The 17199-nt window shown below is 42.5% G+C and overlaps 2 protein-coding genes across 3 annotated transcripts in view; both read left to right on the forward strand.

The window, feature by feature from the left end:
• The window catches only part of FAM151B (family with sequence similarity 151 member B), a 310696-nt gene extending 302783 nt beyond the window's left edge, over positions 1–7913 (forward strand). For both annotated transcript variants that reach the window (XR_007773439.1, XR_007773441.1), the window contains one exon: positions 7114–7913. The gene's annotated coding sequence lies outside the window, so the exon portion shown is untranslated. The remainder of the gene's footprint in view (positions 1–7113) is intronic.
• MSH3 (mutS homolog 3) overlaps positions 1–17199 on the forward strand; it is a 187274-nt gene that overhangs the window by 143575 nt on the left and 26500 nt on the right. The gene's annotated exons all lie outside the window — the stretch shown is intronic.

Below are 17199 nucleotides of genomic sequence, written 5' to 3' on the forward strand. Positions count from 1 at the left end.
GGAAGGGTAGAAGGGAGTACAGCAGAATAGAGACAATGGATTTCAGGAAGGCAGATTTTGGTAAGCTCAGAGAGCTGATAGGCAAGGTCCCATGGGAATTAAGACTGAGGGGAAAAACAACTGAGGAAAGTTGGCAGTTTTTCAAAGGGACGCTATTAAGGGCCCAAAAGCAAGTTAATCCGATGGTTAGGAAAGATAGAAAATGTGGCAAAAGACCACCTTGGCTTACCCTTGAGATCTTGCGTGACCTACAAAATAAAAAGGCGTCATATAAAAAATGGAAACTAGGTCAGATCACGAAGGATGAATATAGGCAAATAACACAGGAATGCAGAGGCAAGATTAGAAAAGCAAAGGCACAAAATGAACTCAAACTAGCTATGGGAATAAAGGGAAACAAGAAGACTTTTTATCAATACATTAGAAGCAAGAGGAAGACTAAGGACAGGGTAGGCCCACTGCTCAATGAGGAGGGGGTAACAGTAACGGAAGACTTGGAAATGGCAGAGATGCTTAATGACTTCTTTGTTTCGGTCTTCACTGAGAAGTCTGAAGGAATGTCTAGTATAGTGAATGCTTACGGGAAGAGGGTAGGTTTAGAAGAGAAAATAAGGAAAGAGCAAGTAAAACATCACTTAGAAAAGTTAGATGCCTGCAAGTCACCAGGGCCTGATGAAATGCATCCTAGAATACTCAAGGAGTTAATAGAAGAGGTATCTGAGCCTCTAGCTATTATCTTTGGGAAATCATGGGAGACGGGGGAGATTCCAGAAGACTGGAAGGGGGCAAATATAGTGCCCATCTATAAAAAGGGAAATAAAAACAACCCAGGAAACTACAGACCAGTTAGTTTAACTTCTGTGCCAGGGAAGATAATGGAGCAGGTAATCAAAGAAATCATCTGCAAACACTTGGAAAGTGGTAAGGTGATAGGGAATAGCCAGCATGGATTTGTAAAGAACAAATCGTGTCAAACTAATCTGATAACATTCTTTGATAGGATAACGAGCCTTGTGGATAAGGGAGAAGCGGTGGATGTGATATATCTAGACTTTAGTAAGGCATTTGATACAGTCTCTCATGATATTCTTATAGATAAGCTAGGAAAGTACAATTTAGATGGGGCTACTATAAGGTGGGTGCATAACTGGCTGGATAACCGTACTCAGAGAGTAGTTGTTAATGGCTCCCAATCCTGCTGGAAAGGTATAACAAGTGGGGTTCCGCAGGGTTCTGTTTTGGGACCGGTTCTGTTCAATATCTTCATCAACGATTTAGATGTTGGCATAGAAAGTACGCTTATTAAGTTTGCGGACGATACCAAACTGGGAGGGATTGCAACTGCTTTGGAGGACAGGGTCAAAATTCAAAATGATCTGGACAAGTTGGAGAAATGGTCTGAGGTAAACAGGATGAAGTTCAATAAAGATAAATGCAAAGTGCTCCACTTAAGAAGGAACAATCAGTTTCACACATACAGAATGGGAAGAGACTGTCTAGGAAGGAGTATGGCAGAAAGAGATCTAGGGGTCATAGTGGACCACAAGCTTAATATGAGTCAACAGTGTGATACTGTTGCAAAAAAAAGCAAACGTGATTCTGGGATGCATTAACAGGTGTGTTGTAAACAAGTCACGAGAAGTCATTCTTCCGCTTTACTCTGCGCTGGTTAGGCCTCAACTGGAGTATTGTGTCCAGTTCTGGGCACCGCATTTCAAGAAAGATGTGGAGAAATTGGAGAGGGTCCAGAGAAGAGCAACAAGAATGATTAAAGGTCTTGAGAACATGACCTATGAAGGAAGGCTGAAGGAATTGGGTTTGTTTAGTTTGGAAAAGAGAAGACTGAGAGGGGACATGATAGCAGTTTTCAGGTATCTAAAAGGGTGTCATCAGGAGGAGGGAGAAAACTTGTTCACCTTAGCCTCCAATGATAGAACAAGAAGCAATGGGCTTAAACTGCAGCAAGGGAGATTTAGGTTGGACATTAGGAAAAAGTTCCTAACTGTCAGGGTAGTTAAACACTGGAATAGATTGCCTAGGGAAGTTGTGGAATCTCCATCTCTGGAGATATTTAAGAGTAGGTTAGATAAATGTCTATCAGGGATGGTCTAGACAGTATTTGGTCCTGCCATGAGGGCAGGGGACTGGACTCGATGACCTCTGGAGGTCCCTTCCAGTCCTAGAGTCTATGAGTCTATGAGTCTATGACCAGCTATTAGTATACAACATTCCCAATAAAGGACTGGTGGGTCTGTATTGAACTGAAGTGAATCCAGAGAGACATTGCTGCTGGATAACTGGTTATAACATTTAGGTTACTGTTACGTGACAAAATTATTTGTAAAGTTGTGGGCTTTAATTCACATTTTCTGCATGTAAGGGGAGAGGTGATACTTGGTACATTACTGTCATGTGAGTTTGAGTTCGGAGTATTGAAGGCTCTCATAAGAACGTAAGTGGTCATACTGAGTCAGACCAGTGGTCCATCTAGCCCAGTATCCTGTCTTGTGACAGTGGCCTGTGCCAGATGCCCCAGAGGGAATGAACAGAACAGAGCAATTATCAAGTGATCCATTCCCCTGTTATCCAGTCCCAGCGCCTGGCAGTCAGAAGCATAGGGGACATGCAACTTTATAGTAACTCTAGCAATTTAGGAGTATGGGACATTTTTACCTGTCTCACGATGAGAGGCTGTCAGCTTATGAATTTTCTCTTATTCAAAATTGCCACCCTCTCCCATTCCTGTCAGTGGGACTGTTACCCAGGGTCTTAAAACCCAAAGCAGTGGTAATCCAGGCAGTGTCAGAAATAGAATCATAGACTCATAGGACAGGAAGGGACCTTGAGAGGTCATCTAGTCCAGTCCCCTGCACTCATGGCAGGACTCAGTATTATCTAGACCATTCCTGAGAGGTGTTTGTCTAACCTCTTAAAAATCCCCAATGATGGAGATTCCACAACCTCTCCAGGCAATTTATTTCAGTTCTTAACTACCCTGCCAGTTAAGAATTTTTTTCCTAATGTCCAACCTAAGCCTCCCATCCTGCAATTTAAGCTCATTGCTTCTTGTCCTATCCTCAGAGGTTAAGAAAAAAATTTTTTTTCTTCTTCCTCCTTGTAACAACCTTTTACATACTTGAAAACTGTTATCATGTCCCCCCTCAGTCTTCTCTTTGCCAGACTAAACAAACCCAGTTTTTTCAATCTTCCCTCATAGGTCATGTTTTCTAGACCTTTAATCATTTTTGTTTTTCTCTGCACTCTCTCCAATTTGTCCACATCCTTCCTGAAATGTGGTGTCCAGAACTGGACACAATACTCCAGTTGAGGTCTAACCAGCACAGAGTAGAAGGAAAGAATTACTTCTTGTGTCTTGCTTACAACACTCTAATGCATCCCAGAATGATGTTCGCTTTTTTTGCAACAGAGTTACACTGTTGACTCATATTTAGCTTGTGGTCCACTATGACCCCCAGATTCCTTTCCGCAGTACTCCTTCCTAGCTGGCCATTTCCCATTTTGTATGTGTGCAACTGACTGTTCCTTCCTAAGTGGTGTACTTGGCATTTGTTCTTATTGAATTTCATCCTATTTACTTCAGATCATTTCTCCAGTTTGTCCAGATCATTTTGAATTTTAATCCTATCTTCCAAATCACTTGCAACCCCTCCCAGCTTGGTATTTGTGACTGGTTCAGTCACAGAAACTCCCTTGGGACTGTCGCCTGATGTGCTGAGACTATCTCTGAGCCCGTTTTCTCTGCCAATTTGGGCCTTCAGAACTCTGCCTTGTTGAGCCAGATACACTAATCTGCTGCAACACGGACCCAGGGTCTGACCCACATCCCCAAAGCTGCAGATTTAACTGAAAATGGTTTAGCAAGTGCTCTTGTCTCTAGCACCCAGCTCCCAATGGGATCCAAACCCCAAATAAATGCTTTTACTCATAAATTGTCCGCTCTCTATAACACTGATAGAGAGAGATGCACAGTTGTTTCCTCCCCCAGGTATTAATTACTTACTCTGGGTTAATTAATAAGCAAAAGTGATTTTATTAAATATAAAAATTAGGATTTAAGTGCTTCCAAATAATAACAGACAGAACAAAGTAAGTTACCAAGCAGAATAAAACAAAACACGCAAGTCTAAGACTAATACAGTAGGAAACTGAATACAGATAAATCTCACCCATAGAGATGTTCTAATAAGCTTCTTTCATAGACTAGACTCCTTCCTAATCTGGACCCAATCCGTTTAGACCAACATTGTGGTTTATGGCCTGGGTCCAGCAATCACTCACACCCCCGTAGTTATGGTCCTTTGTCCCAGTTTCTTTCAGGCAACTCTTTGGGGTGGAGAGGCCATCTCTTGAGCCAGCTGAAGACAAAATGGAGAGTTTCCAGGGCCTTTTATATTCTCACTCTTGTGGGCGGAAACCCCTTTGTTCTTCTGTGCAAAATCACAGCAACAAGATGGAGTCTGTAGCCACCTGGGCAAGTCACATGTCCATGAATGATTCAGCTTTTTTCAGGCCGATGCCATTGTTTACATATTCGTTTGAACATTTCCAGGAAAGCTCAGATGTGGATTGGTGTCTCCCAAAGTCCATTGTCAGTTAAGTGTTTCTTCATTGCGCACTTTCTCAGAATAGTCCTTTCTCAAGAAGCTAACCAAATGCTTTACTGATGCTGCTTAGAATCAAACACACTGAGATACAAGTACATAGCCAATATTCATAACTTCAAATACAAAAATGATACACGCAGACAGACAGCATAATCATAATCAGCAAAATTATCTATACAGTCACAGTTCATGTCAATAACGTCACAGTATTGTCCGCAAACTTTATACGTGGATTCTCTATGCCATTGTCTAAATCATTGATGAAGATATTGAACAGAACCAGACCTTGAACTGCTCCCTGCAGGACCCCACTCATTATGTCCTTCTAGCTTGACTGTAAACCACTGATGATTACTCTCTGGGAACGGTTTTCCAAATAGTTTTGCACCCACCTTATAGTAGCTCCATCTAGGTTGTATTTCCCTAGTTTGTTTATAAGAAGGTCATACGAGATAGTATCAAAAGTTTTATTTAAGTCAAGATATACCGCATCTACCACTGTCCTCCTATCCACGAGGCTTGTTACCCTGTCAAAGAAAGCTGTCAGATTGGTTTGACATGATTTGTTCTTGACAAATCCATGCTGACTGTTGTTTATCACCTTATCTTCTAGATGTCTGCAAACTGATTGCTTAATTATTTGCTCCATTATCTTTCCGGATACAGAAGTTAAACCGACTGGTCTGTAATTCCCCAGGTTGTCCTTATTTCCCTTTTTATAGATTGGCACTATATTTATCCTTTTCTAGTCTTCTGGAATCTCTCAATTAAAAAAAAATAGATCAATGGGAACACAACACTTCTGGCTGATGAAAGATTGATACAAGCATGCTCTTATCAAAAACTGCTGTTTGTTAGATTTAATCACACACAGATATAAGCAATAGTTTTAGAACATACCAAATAATTACCTAAAATCTGAGATGATACTGAGTAATTAGCAGCAGATCAGTGATGGCCGGTCACTTCTCCGCTGGGGATATGGTGTCAAGAAAAAGTCTCTCAGGATAGCAGAGAACTGCTCCAAAGTACTCGCTGTTATCTGGTCTTTTTATAACTAATTTTTACAAACCACACTGCTCATAGAGACCCCTGCTGGGTCATCACTTCACCTAACTTCAATAAACTACTTATTAACAAAACATTCCTAACAATCTTAGCCTTAATAAGCCTCTATATCAAAGGTGCCCAAACTCAAGGTCTCCATCCACTTATTTTCTTTCAGTCTCATAATTTGTCGACTTTTTGCTCCCCTCACTCCGTTCTAATTAGAAACAGCAAGCCTGCAGCTTGTATTTGACCTTGCCTCCAAAAGCCTGACTTGTTCACATTAACCCTTAACTATGTGGTGTTCTGTTTTATTAATTAATAGTGGCTGACTGCACACAGTGTGGCTGTGATTAGCTTGGTCAAGTTCTGGGGTAACACTCCCCTCAATTCCAGGGCTGAAGCCAGCAATTATGCCGCCACTTCCCTAAAATTTATCTTCATGTGGAGGTGGGGCTGCCCGTAATAAAATTGCCTGCCACCTCCCACTGTTTTCAGTGAGATTGAAGCCACGCCCACAAGCAGAATGACGACTCCTCTATGATTCAGGGAGCTGGGACAGGGCATAGGGACTGTGAGAAGCAGCAGAGGGACTGTGAAAGGTGAATATGGAGAATGAGTACTTTGATGTCACTAAAAATACTAAAAGCTGCCAAGCCTCCTATAATTGGGGAAACATTGATTGCATCCTGTGGCTTGGGTGATGTGAATGTTATGTTCGGATCTGCTGCTTCCAGTCAAGCAAATTCGCCTCTGTAATGATGCTATCAGCTGATAACTTAGGAGATGACTTCATATATTTTAACAAACAATTTTCGAAGAGTTTTGGTGAAACCAGTGCTTCTCAATATAAATATGTGAGACTATAGATTTGCCATCTTTTGCTAGATTTCAACAATTGTCCAGTGTAAATGGGAAGGATCCACTTCCGGAGGACTTCCTGTTTTGCTATCTGCAGACAGGATATGCTACAGGGGGAAATATTCTTTGAAGCTTTCCAGCAATCTGTTTTTGCAGCTGAGTTGGAATTTTGGATATTTGCACTGATGAGTTATGACAGGAAAATATAGCAGCACTGTAATTAGAATCCAGTCTATTGCACTTGAGTCAATTGGCATGTTATTGAATTTACTGGGCAGCTTTGGCTGCAAAGTATGCCATAGGAACTCAAATACTTGATGAGGCTGTAAAAGTTGTAAACTTTATGAAAGGTAAGACCACCTAAATTATTAACATTATTTTATGTAAATAAATAGATACCACATTGACAGCATCTCTTGCACATTGAAAATCATTAGCTTTCATGTGTCAAAGCTTTAAATCACTTATTTGAGCTCAGAGAAGACACGTATTTTCCATGCTAGAAAGCTAGAAGCCTCTGGTAATTGGCTGAGCCTTAACTAGTGGGCGGGGCATTCACTCAGGCCAGGGCTTTATATAGCTGCGCACAAGCGACCAGGGAGCTTAGCGAACAGGAGCTGCTAACAGGGAGTTTTGCAAGGGAGTTCTCCAGGTGAAGGAGGAGCACATACAGCATCTGTGGGGTAAGTGACTGTCTGCAGTGTTTGGGTTTGTGTGTGTGTGTTTGGGGGTTACTTGCTGTGTGCTGAGCTTGTGTTTGTCAGTCTGTTTGGTTTGTTTGTTTGAAGGACCGTGTGCTGTAGCTGGCAGTTGGAGGTGGAGCTACTAGGAAGGTTTGAAAGCTAGAAGCCTCTGGTAATTGGCTGAGCCTTAACCAGTGGGCGGGGCATTCACTCAGGCCAGGGCTTTATATAGCTGCACACAAGCGACCAGGAGCTGCTAACAGGGAGTTTTGCAAGGGAGTTTGGAAGGGGAGTAGGAAGGGAGGGGGGGTCCCTTGTTGGTCTCATCAGTGACCCATTGGTCCCCTGAACCCATAACCTGAGCCACATCGAAAACCTTTCTGTTTACAGCAGAGAGGAGCGGACAGGGTGCTGTAGACAGGAATTTGAGAGAGTTTGACAGAGGGAGGCTTACAATGGTGAGGAGGACCCGCAACACTTGTGCCAGCACTGCTTCTGTCTCCTCCACCTGCGCCTGTAGCCAGACAGAGCACCAAAGCATGGATGCTTTTACCCAGATTCTGGTGTGGGCTTGCAAAGACTGTAATTTGCAATTTCCACTTACTGATATCCAGGCTGGGGGTGGCATCCAATGTGAAAGGTGCCTACTGGTGGAATCTCTCAGGCAGCAGGTGGGAGAGCTACAGGAGGAGGTGGCCAGGCTGAGGAACATCCATGTCCATGAGCAATTCCTGGACAGTATCCATGTGGAGACAGCTGATGGTGCTGTCCCAGTTGACAGGACTACCGACACTCCAGTGGAGGAGGAGATACCTCAGGGTGTATCTGACACACCAGTGGAGGAGGAGGCTCAGGGTGGACACAGCCAGCTGGTTACTTCTAGCAGCAGGCAGTGCTCCACCACTGCTGCAAACCCTCCTGTTGTGGTAAAAGATAACCATTATGCTCTTCTTGATACAGGAGAGAAGAAATCACCCCCAACAGTTAAGGGGGTGAAGCCTCGTACCCCTAAGGCTGGGAGGTCTGCTGCCACCACTGATAAGAAACGTAGGGTAGGGTGGTTGGAGACTCTCTGCTGAGGGGGACGGAGACACCCATCTGTCGCCCTGACCATTCATCCCGGGAGGTATGCTGCCTGCCAGGGGCCCGTATCCGAGATGTTACAGAGGCTTTGTCGAGGATTATCCGGCCTTCTGACTACTATCCCATGCTACTCATCCATGTGGGCACAAATGATACTGCGAGGTGTGATGCTGAGCAGATCAAGAGTGACTACAGGGTTCTGGGAGTACGGGTTAAGGAGTTTGGAGCGCAGGTGGTATTCTCTTCAATTCTTCCTGTTGAAGGTAGGGGTCCGGGCAGAGACAGATGCATCGTGGAGGTGAATGCCTGGCTGCAAAGATGGTGTCGCCAGGAGGGCTTTGGCTTCCTCGACCATGGGATGCTATTTGAGGAAGGACTGCTAGGAACAGATGGCGTTCACCTTTCGAAGAGGGGAAAGGCCTTATTTGCGCACAGACTGGCTAACCTAGTAAGGAGGGCTTTAAACTAGGTTCGATGGGGACAGGTGAGCAAAGCCCACAGGTAAGTGGGGAACAAGACCTGGGAGATGGGTTGGAAACAGGAGGGAGCACGGGCTATAATGGCAGAGAGGAAGAAGGGTCAGGGCAAAGCTGGGAGGCAAGATCAAACCAGTATCTTAAATGCCTTTATACAAATGCAAGAAGTATGGGTAATAAGCAGGAAGAACTGGAAGTGCTAATAAATAAATACAACTATGACATTATTGGCATTACTGAAACTTGGTGGGATAATACACACGACTGGAATGTTGGTGTGGATGGGTATAGTTTGCTCAGGAAGGATAGACAGGGGAAAAAGGGAGGAGGTGTTGCCTTATATATTAAAAATGTACACACTTGGACTGAGGTGGAGATGGACATAGGAGACGAAAGGGTGGAGAGTCTCTGGGTTAGGCTAAAAGGGGTAAAAAGCACAGGTGATGTCGTGCTGGGAGTCTACCACAGGCCACCTAATCAGGCGGAAGAGGTGGATGAGGCTTTTTTCAAACAACTAACAAAATCATCCAAAGCCCAAGATTTGGTGGTGATGGGGGACTTCAACTATCCAGATATATGTTGGGACAATAACACCGCGGGGCACAGACGATCCAATAAGTTCCTGGACTGCATTGCAGACAACTTTTTATTGCAGAAAGTTGAAAAAGCTACTAGGGGGGAAGCTGTTCTAGACTTGATTTTAACAAATAGGGAGGAACTTGTTGAGAATTTGAAAGTAGAAGGAAGCTTGGGTGAAAGTGATCATGAAATCATAGAATTTGCAATTCTAAGGAAGGGTAGAAGGGAGTACAGCAGAATAGAGACAATGGATTTCAGGAAGGCGGATTTTGGTAAGCTCAGAGAGCTGATAGGCAAGGTCCCATGGGAATTAAGACTGAGAGGAAAAACAACTGAGGAAAGTTGGCAGTTTTTCAAAGGGACGCTATTAAGGGCCCAAAAGCAAGTTATTCCGATGGTTAGGAAAGATAGAAAATGTGGCAAAAGACCACCTTGGCTTACCCTTGAGATCTTGCGTGACCTACAAAATAAAAAGGCGTCATATAAAAAATGGAAACTAGGTCAGATCACGAAGGATGAATATAGGCAAATAACACAGGAATGCAGAGGCAAGATTAGAAAAGCAAAGGCACAAAATGAACTCAAACTAGCTATGGGAATAAAGGGAAACAAGAAGACTTTTTATCAATACATTAGAAGCAAGAGGAAGACTAAGGACAGGGTAGGCCCACTGCTCAATGAGGAGGGGGAAAGAGTAACAGGAGACTTGGAAATGGCAGAGATGCTTAATGACTTCTTTGTTTCGGTCTTCACTGAGAAGTCTGAAGGAATGTCTAGTATAGTGAATGCTTACGGGAAGAGGGTAGGTTTAGAGGAGAAAATAAGGAAAGAGCAAGTAAAACATCACTTAGAAAAGTTAGATGCCTGCAAGTCACCAGGGCCTGATGAAATGCATCCTAGAATACTCAAGGAGTTAATGGAAGAGGTATCTGAGCCTCTAGCTATTATCTTTGGGAAATCATGGGAGACGGGGGAGATTCCAGAAGACTGGAAGGGGGCAAATATAGTGCCCATCTATAAAAAGGGAAATAAAAACAACCCAGGAAACTACAGACCAGTTAGTTTAACTTCTGTGCCAGGGAAGATAATGGAGCAGGTAATCAAAGAAATCATCTGCAAACACTTGGAAGGTGGTAAGGTGATAGGGAATAGCCAGCATGGATTTGTAAAGAACAAATCGTGTCAAACTAATCTCATAGCGTTCTTTGATAGGATAACGAGCCTTGTGGATAAGGGAGAAGCGGTGGATGTGATATACCTAGACTTTAGTAAGGCATTTGATACGGTCTCTCATGATATTCTTATAGATAAGCTAGGAAAGTACAATTTAGATGGAGCTACTATAAGGTGGGTGCATAACTGGCTGGATAACCGTACTCAAAGAGTAGTTGTTAATGGCTCCCAATCCTGCTGGAAAGGTATAACAAGTGGGGTTCCGCAGGGTTCTGTTTTGGGACCGGTTCTGTTCAATATCTTCATCAACGATTTAGATGTTGGCATAGAAAGTACGCTTATTAAGTTTGCGGACGATACCAAACTGGGAGGGATTGCAACTGCTTTGGAGGACAGGGTCAAAATTCAAAATGATCTGGACAAGTTGGAGAAATGGTCTGAGGTAAACAGGATGAAGTTCAATAAAGATAAATGCAAAGTGCTCCACTTAAGAAGGAACAATCAGTTTCACACATACAGAATGGGAAGAGACTGTCTAGGAAGGAGTATGGCAGAAAGAGATCTAGGGGTCATAGTGGACCACAAGCTTAATATGAGTCAACAGTGTGATACTGTTGCAAAAAAAAGCAAACGTGATTCTGGGATGCATTAACAGGTGTGTTGTAAACAAGTCACGAGAAGTCATTCTTCCGCTTTACTCTGCGCTGGTTAGGCCTCAACTGGAGTATTGTGTCCAGTTCTGGGCACCGCATTTCAAGAAAGATGTGGAGAAATTGGAGAGGGTCCAGAGAAGAGCAACAAGAATGATTAAAGGTCTTGAGAACATGACCTATGAAGGAAGGCTGAAGGAATTGGGTTTGTTTAGTTTGGAAAAGAGAAGACTGAGAGGGGACATGATAGCAGTTTTCAGGTATCTAAAAGGGTGTCATCAGGAGGAGGGAGAAAACTTGTTCACCTTAGCCTCCAATGATAGAACAAGAAACAATGGGCTTAAACTGCAGCAAGGGAGATTTAGGTTGGACATTAGGAAAAAGTTCCTAACTGTCAGGGTAGTTAAACACTGGAATAGATTGCCTAGGGAAGTTGTGGAATCTCCATCTCTGGAGATATTTAAGAGTAGGTTAGATAAATGTCTATCAGGGATGGTCTAGACAGTATTTGGTCCTGCCATGAGGGCAGGGGACTGGACTCGATTACCTCTGGAGGTCCCTTCCAGTCCTAGAGTCTATGAGTCTATGCTGACTGTGCCTCTGCTCTTGCATATCAGCTTTGGTTTTCTCTGAATATTCTTTCCAAGAATGTAATATGGTGTGGATTCTCAACCTTTTAAATATTTTTATCAATGACCTAGACCAGTGTTTCTCAAATGTGGCCACCAGGGGTTTTTCCTGTGGCTACAACAACCTCTTGCACAGAGATGAGGGAGGGGGCAAAGCAGTGGCCCCTCCCTGCAACCCTCAGCGGCGGTCTTCAGCCCTCCCTCCCCTAGGTCAGCGAGAGGATCTGGCAGCAGGCTTTAGTCCCCTCCTACTTGGCTTCAGCTGCAGGACTCCTGAGGTGGGCTTCAAGACCCTCCTCCCCCCCAACTTCTGGGTTTCAGGCCCCCCTGCCCAGGGGAGCAGTGCTCTGGCTGGGGGTTCTGGGCTTCAGCCCACCGTGGCTCCAGCCACGGGACTCTGGGCTTCTGCAGGGCCGGCCTTACCGGGTACTGTGGTCCAGAGGCAAGAAGTGGGCTGAGCTTGGAGTCAGAGGCCATGGAAGGGAGCCTGGGCAATGGGGGGAAGCAGTGGGGCCCAGGGGAGGCGAGGGAGGCCAGGGGCACCAAAATATAACTGTACATTATTTTTATTATTGAGTGGGGAAAAACCCACATCAATCAATTACAATTATTTGGACATGTAAAATGTATATTTATTTGTTTTTCCTAAAGTTAATTACATAAGTATTTTAGGAAAAATTCTGAGCAGTCATCAGCAAGAGTTGATGGTCGCACTCTGAGGCCACCAAAAATTTGTGAGAACCCTTGATGTAGACAATTATATAAATCCTTGCTGGTAAAGTTTGTGGATGACAAAAAGATGAATTGGTAATAAATAATGAGGGTGACAGATTACTGTTAGAATGATCTAAATCAGCTGGTTAAATGGTCACAGTCCAACAAAATGTTTTGTTACAGCCACATGCAGGGTGACAGATGTGGGAACCAAGAATGCTGGTTATACCTTTAGGATGAGGGACTCTGTTTTAGAAAGCAGTGATCCAGAGAAGGACATAGAATTCACTGTAGGTAATTTCTGCAGTGTGAGCTGTCAGTGCAGTGCTGTATCATAAAGAGTTTATAAGCTCCTTGGTTGTATGAAAAGGGGACTATCAAATAGAAGTAGAGAACTAGTCTTGTTTTTGTACACAGCATTGTTAAAACTGCTACCAGAATAGTGTGTGTCCAGTTCTGCTATCTGTACTTCAAGAAAGATGTGGAAATACTAGAAAGAGTACAAAGGAGGGGCTGAAAAACAAACCTTGTGACACAAGGCTTGAGGAGCTCAGCTTACTCAGCTGATTGAAGAGAAGGTTGAGAGGTGACTTTTTATAGGTGCCTACATATGGAAAAGATGTCTAATAGCAGGGGACTTTTCAGTCTTGCAGATGAAGGCATATCAAGGTCCAGCTGGAACCTGCAATTAGACAAATTCAACCTTGAAATAAGACTCAATTTCCTAGGAGTGGAACAGTTTATTGCGTGAGACAGTGGACTCACCATGCCTTGGTGTCTTTAAAGATTAGAGATCTTTCCTAAATACATGCGTTAATCAAGCTTCTTGGAGAAGTTCTGTGGCCTACATATGCAGGGGTTCAGGCTAGCCTTTGGGGTTTGTGAATCTATGAATCCCCCTGTTCATCCCCTTCCTTCATGGTCCCTAAGGAGAAAAGGATTGCCTGCATTGTTCTCAACATGCTTGTAATGCCTGCAGCTCTGCATTAAATCAATTACTATAATCAAATCATTCTTTAGGGCTTCAGCAGGCATCCAGAAGGAATTTTTTCCCCCACTGCACAGTTGTCCAGAAGTATCCTGGGAATTTTTTTATCTTTCTCTGAAGTATTAGAGATTGGCCATAGCTGAATATAGGACACTGGATGGGGTTGACCAGTGCTCTGATGTGGTACAGACAATCCTATCATTTAGATGCCTGGGCAGACTCTCTTGCTTATGTGCTCAGGGTCAAACTGATTGCCAGATTTGGAATCAAGGAGGAATTTTTCCCTAGATCAGGTTGGTTCACCTGTTCAGATCATCTGGGCATATCTTATCTACTCAATCAGTGCTATTGCAGGGGCCTCTGGCATTGGTGGCATCTCAGTCTCTCCTCTTCTCTGTCCGTGGCATACAACAGCCTAGATTCCTGAGGATTGAAATGTTTTAGTCTAACTACAGTGATTGGGCTCAGTGTAGAGCTAACCGTATGAAATTTAAGAGGTGGTATACAAGAGGTTTGACTAAATGATCTAATCGCCTTTCTGGCCTTCAACTCTGAAACAATGAAACTTGAGGGCAAATATTGAGGTTGTGTGCATCCTGCCCTTCCCTTGTTGCCAAGTGTGATGGGAGTCCTACCTAGAGAAGTGGGCAATCCTGGTATGGAAGAGGTTAAAAACCACTATTCTGTGCCAGTCTGGACTCCCTCCCTTCAAGATTAATAATATCTTGTACTAACTTTCAAATGTAATGTGCACTGCATTTGGATTATATATGGTTTGGTGTATGAAAGAATCTTTCTCTGGAGTTATTCCATAGTTGCCTATTTCAGGCTTTCCTGTGCCTTTCTCTGAATCATCTGGTACTGGCGACAAGGTAGTGGTCTTGATGAACCACTGGTTTTGTTCTGGTATGACTATTCCTAGGTTCATAGCCATTATATAAAGTGCTTTTGAAAATTCATCTGAGTTCAGGGAAATGGCAAGCCCTCTATAAATAGGAAATGACTTTACCAAAAGTCCTCAGTGTCCTGTTTCCATCTACTAATGTAAAAACCATAACCACCATCTGGGCTAGCATAGAAGATCTCAAAGGAAAAAACAATTAGTACAGAAACAAATTCTGAATTGCTCAGCAGTAATTAATGTTCCTTTACAAATTCTTGAAGAACTAATTACTAGAATTAGGAGTAATATGCAAAAAGTGCACAGGTATCACTAGGTACAGTGAGATTTGTAACAAAATACTCTACGATATGTTGGTCTGTGTCTGGAAAAGAGGATTGAAAAGGTTATTAAGGCAGAGAAACACTTGCTTGGGGAGCTAACAATTTTTGTTGCAATAAGTTTTGAATAGTCACTTAAAGTGAAGCTCCTTCTCTTCCTTGGTCTTTGTGAAGTTCTTTCATCCTTGATTTAACCTAACCACCGTTTAGACTGGGCTTCTCTGACTATCTACAACTTTGTCCAGACTGAAAAGGAAAGGTTCATCTATCATGTTGAATACTCCAGTTATCTCCCTCCCCTTGCTGCTGCGTTTGAATCCTTTCTTTGGTCCTGATCCTGCAAACACTTAACACGTGCTTAACTTTATTACCATGAGTAGTCTCCCTGATTTCAATGATTTTACTACTCATGGTAATAAAATTGAGCATGTGTGTAAATATTTAAGGATCCTGACCCTTTGTTTTTCCCTGGTCAGCTTCCCCAGAAGGTATGTCTATACAGCCATTAAAAACCTGTGTCTTGCCTGTGCCTGCTGGCTGACTCAGGCTTATGGGGCTTGAGTTAAGGGGCTGTGATAATTGCAGTATAGATGTTAAGGCTCACCTGTGTCCTAAAGCTCGGGCTGCATCCCAGGCCTGAACATCTACACGGCAATTAAACAGTCTCTGAACCTGAGAGCCCAAGTAAGCTGAGTTAGTCTGGAGCCCAAGTAAGCTGAGAGTTTTTAATTGCAATGTAGACATACCCAGAGTGGTGCTTCTGGTCTCCCAGATGGGAACCATAGTGAACAGCTTCCCCCAGTTGACTTAGTTTGGAACCGTACCTTTTGTTTAACTTTTCCTTTAACAAAACATTCAATTTAACATTATTTTAAGCATGCTTCTAGGATAGGAATGTTACTATACTCTAGGCAAATGAACACGGATACCAAAAATATGGCTTCATCCTTCTTTTACGCTACATCAATCAGAATAACTACATTTTACTCAATAGAGTAAGATTTTAATTTGGGAGCTAAGCAATATTTTTTTCTCACTATTGTAATTTCCTAAGCAATAAAATTCAAATACCAAAAACACGTTTTAAAAATAGCAAGGCAGTTATACATTGATTAGTTCTTTTTCATTACTATCTACACAATTTCTATGGCTTATTTAGTCATTCACTTTTACATAGAAAATCAGGGTGGTAATAGCATATTTCCAAAATTACAGATTAGTGTAGACTTCATAAAACATCCCTGGCATCTCATACTTGCCTTTATATACATGTTGCACACAAATTGGCTCCTCTAGCATGCAGGACATGGAAATGCAGTGAAGATATTACTCAGTCCCAGCAGTGTTATACAGAGAAAAACCACAAGTTTTAAACATTGTGTTTAAACAAATTGTGTTAATTTCAAAATAACTATAAAATATTAACCAAAACAGTGTTATAAAGCATTCCATCCACAGTTTAGTTACATAACCTTATACAAAATTGTTTTAACACAGAATCCAAGTAAGCTGAATATATCTCAAATCCTCGAATATTTCTGTGCTATTCGAATTTTTATGGAATAGGTTAAAGGAATGCAGATTAACTTGTTCTAATCAAATAATTTTCAAGTTATAAAGAGTGCTGAAAATCTTAAAAATAAGAGATGATGTTGGATAACTTATGCATGTGTGCATAAAAAAGCAGTGTTTCCAAAAGTGTTCTTGTAACTGCCTATTATAATTTTGCTTTTGTGTCTGTACGTCATTGCATTTAGTCCTGTCAAATTTCTGAAAACTTGGTAAATATTTAAAAAACTCATAGAAGTCAATCAGACTTTCTAATTCCAGAAAACTTTGAAATGGGCTATCCATTTTGACAGAAATATACACCTCTACCTCGATATAACGACCCGATATAACATGAATTCGGATATAATGTGGTAAAGCAGTGTTCCGGGGGAGGGCGGGGCTGCGCAGTCCAGTGGATCAAAGCAAATTTGATATAACATGGTTTCACCTATAACACGGTAAAATTTTTTGGCTCCCGAGGACAACGTTATATTGAGGTAGAGGTGTAATAGCACTAAACATAGTGACTACTTTGATTAGTGACTGTAGTTAGTGCTACTGAATAGTGCTTGCTAGATCCTTTGTTCAAACAATGTCAACAGAAAGGATCTTTTGGGTCACATATGTTTACATAAGAAAGGGGGCTGCAACTGTTGATCTCTTCTCGGAGCAACTCTAAAACTGTTAGTGTTGGAGTTCCACACTTCAAGTTTTCCATGCATGTGCCAATGCATTTTTTCCTTGAAGAGAGTCATCTTCCCATGGGCATGGACCTCATACCTACTTTATAAGGACGGTTGGTTCCGTTGCCAATTTCCACTGCTCCTTTTCAACTTAAGTTTTTCACTTCCTCTGTTTCCTGGAGCATTCGTTCTGTCAAGCAGGCTGCAGTCCTTGACAGAAAGGACAAATATTCTGT

This window comes from Gopherus flavomarginatus, chromosome 3 (genome assembly GCF_025201925.1).
Source record: "Gopherus flavomarginatus isolate rGopFla2 chromosome 3, rGopFla2.mat.asm, whole genome shotgun sequence".
Classification (NCBI taxonomy): Eukaryota; Metazoa; Chordata; order Testudines; family Testudinidae; genus Gopherus; species Gopherus flavomarginatus.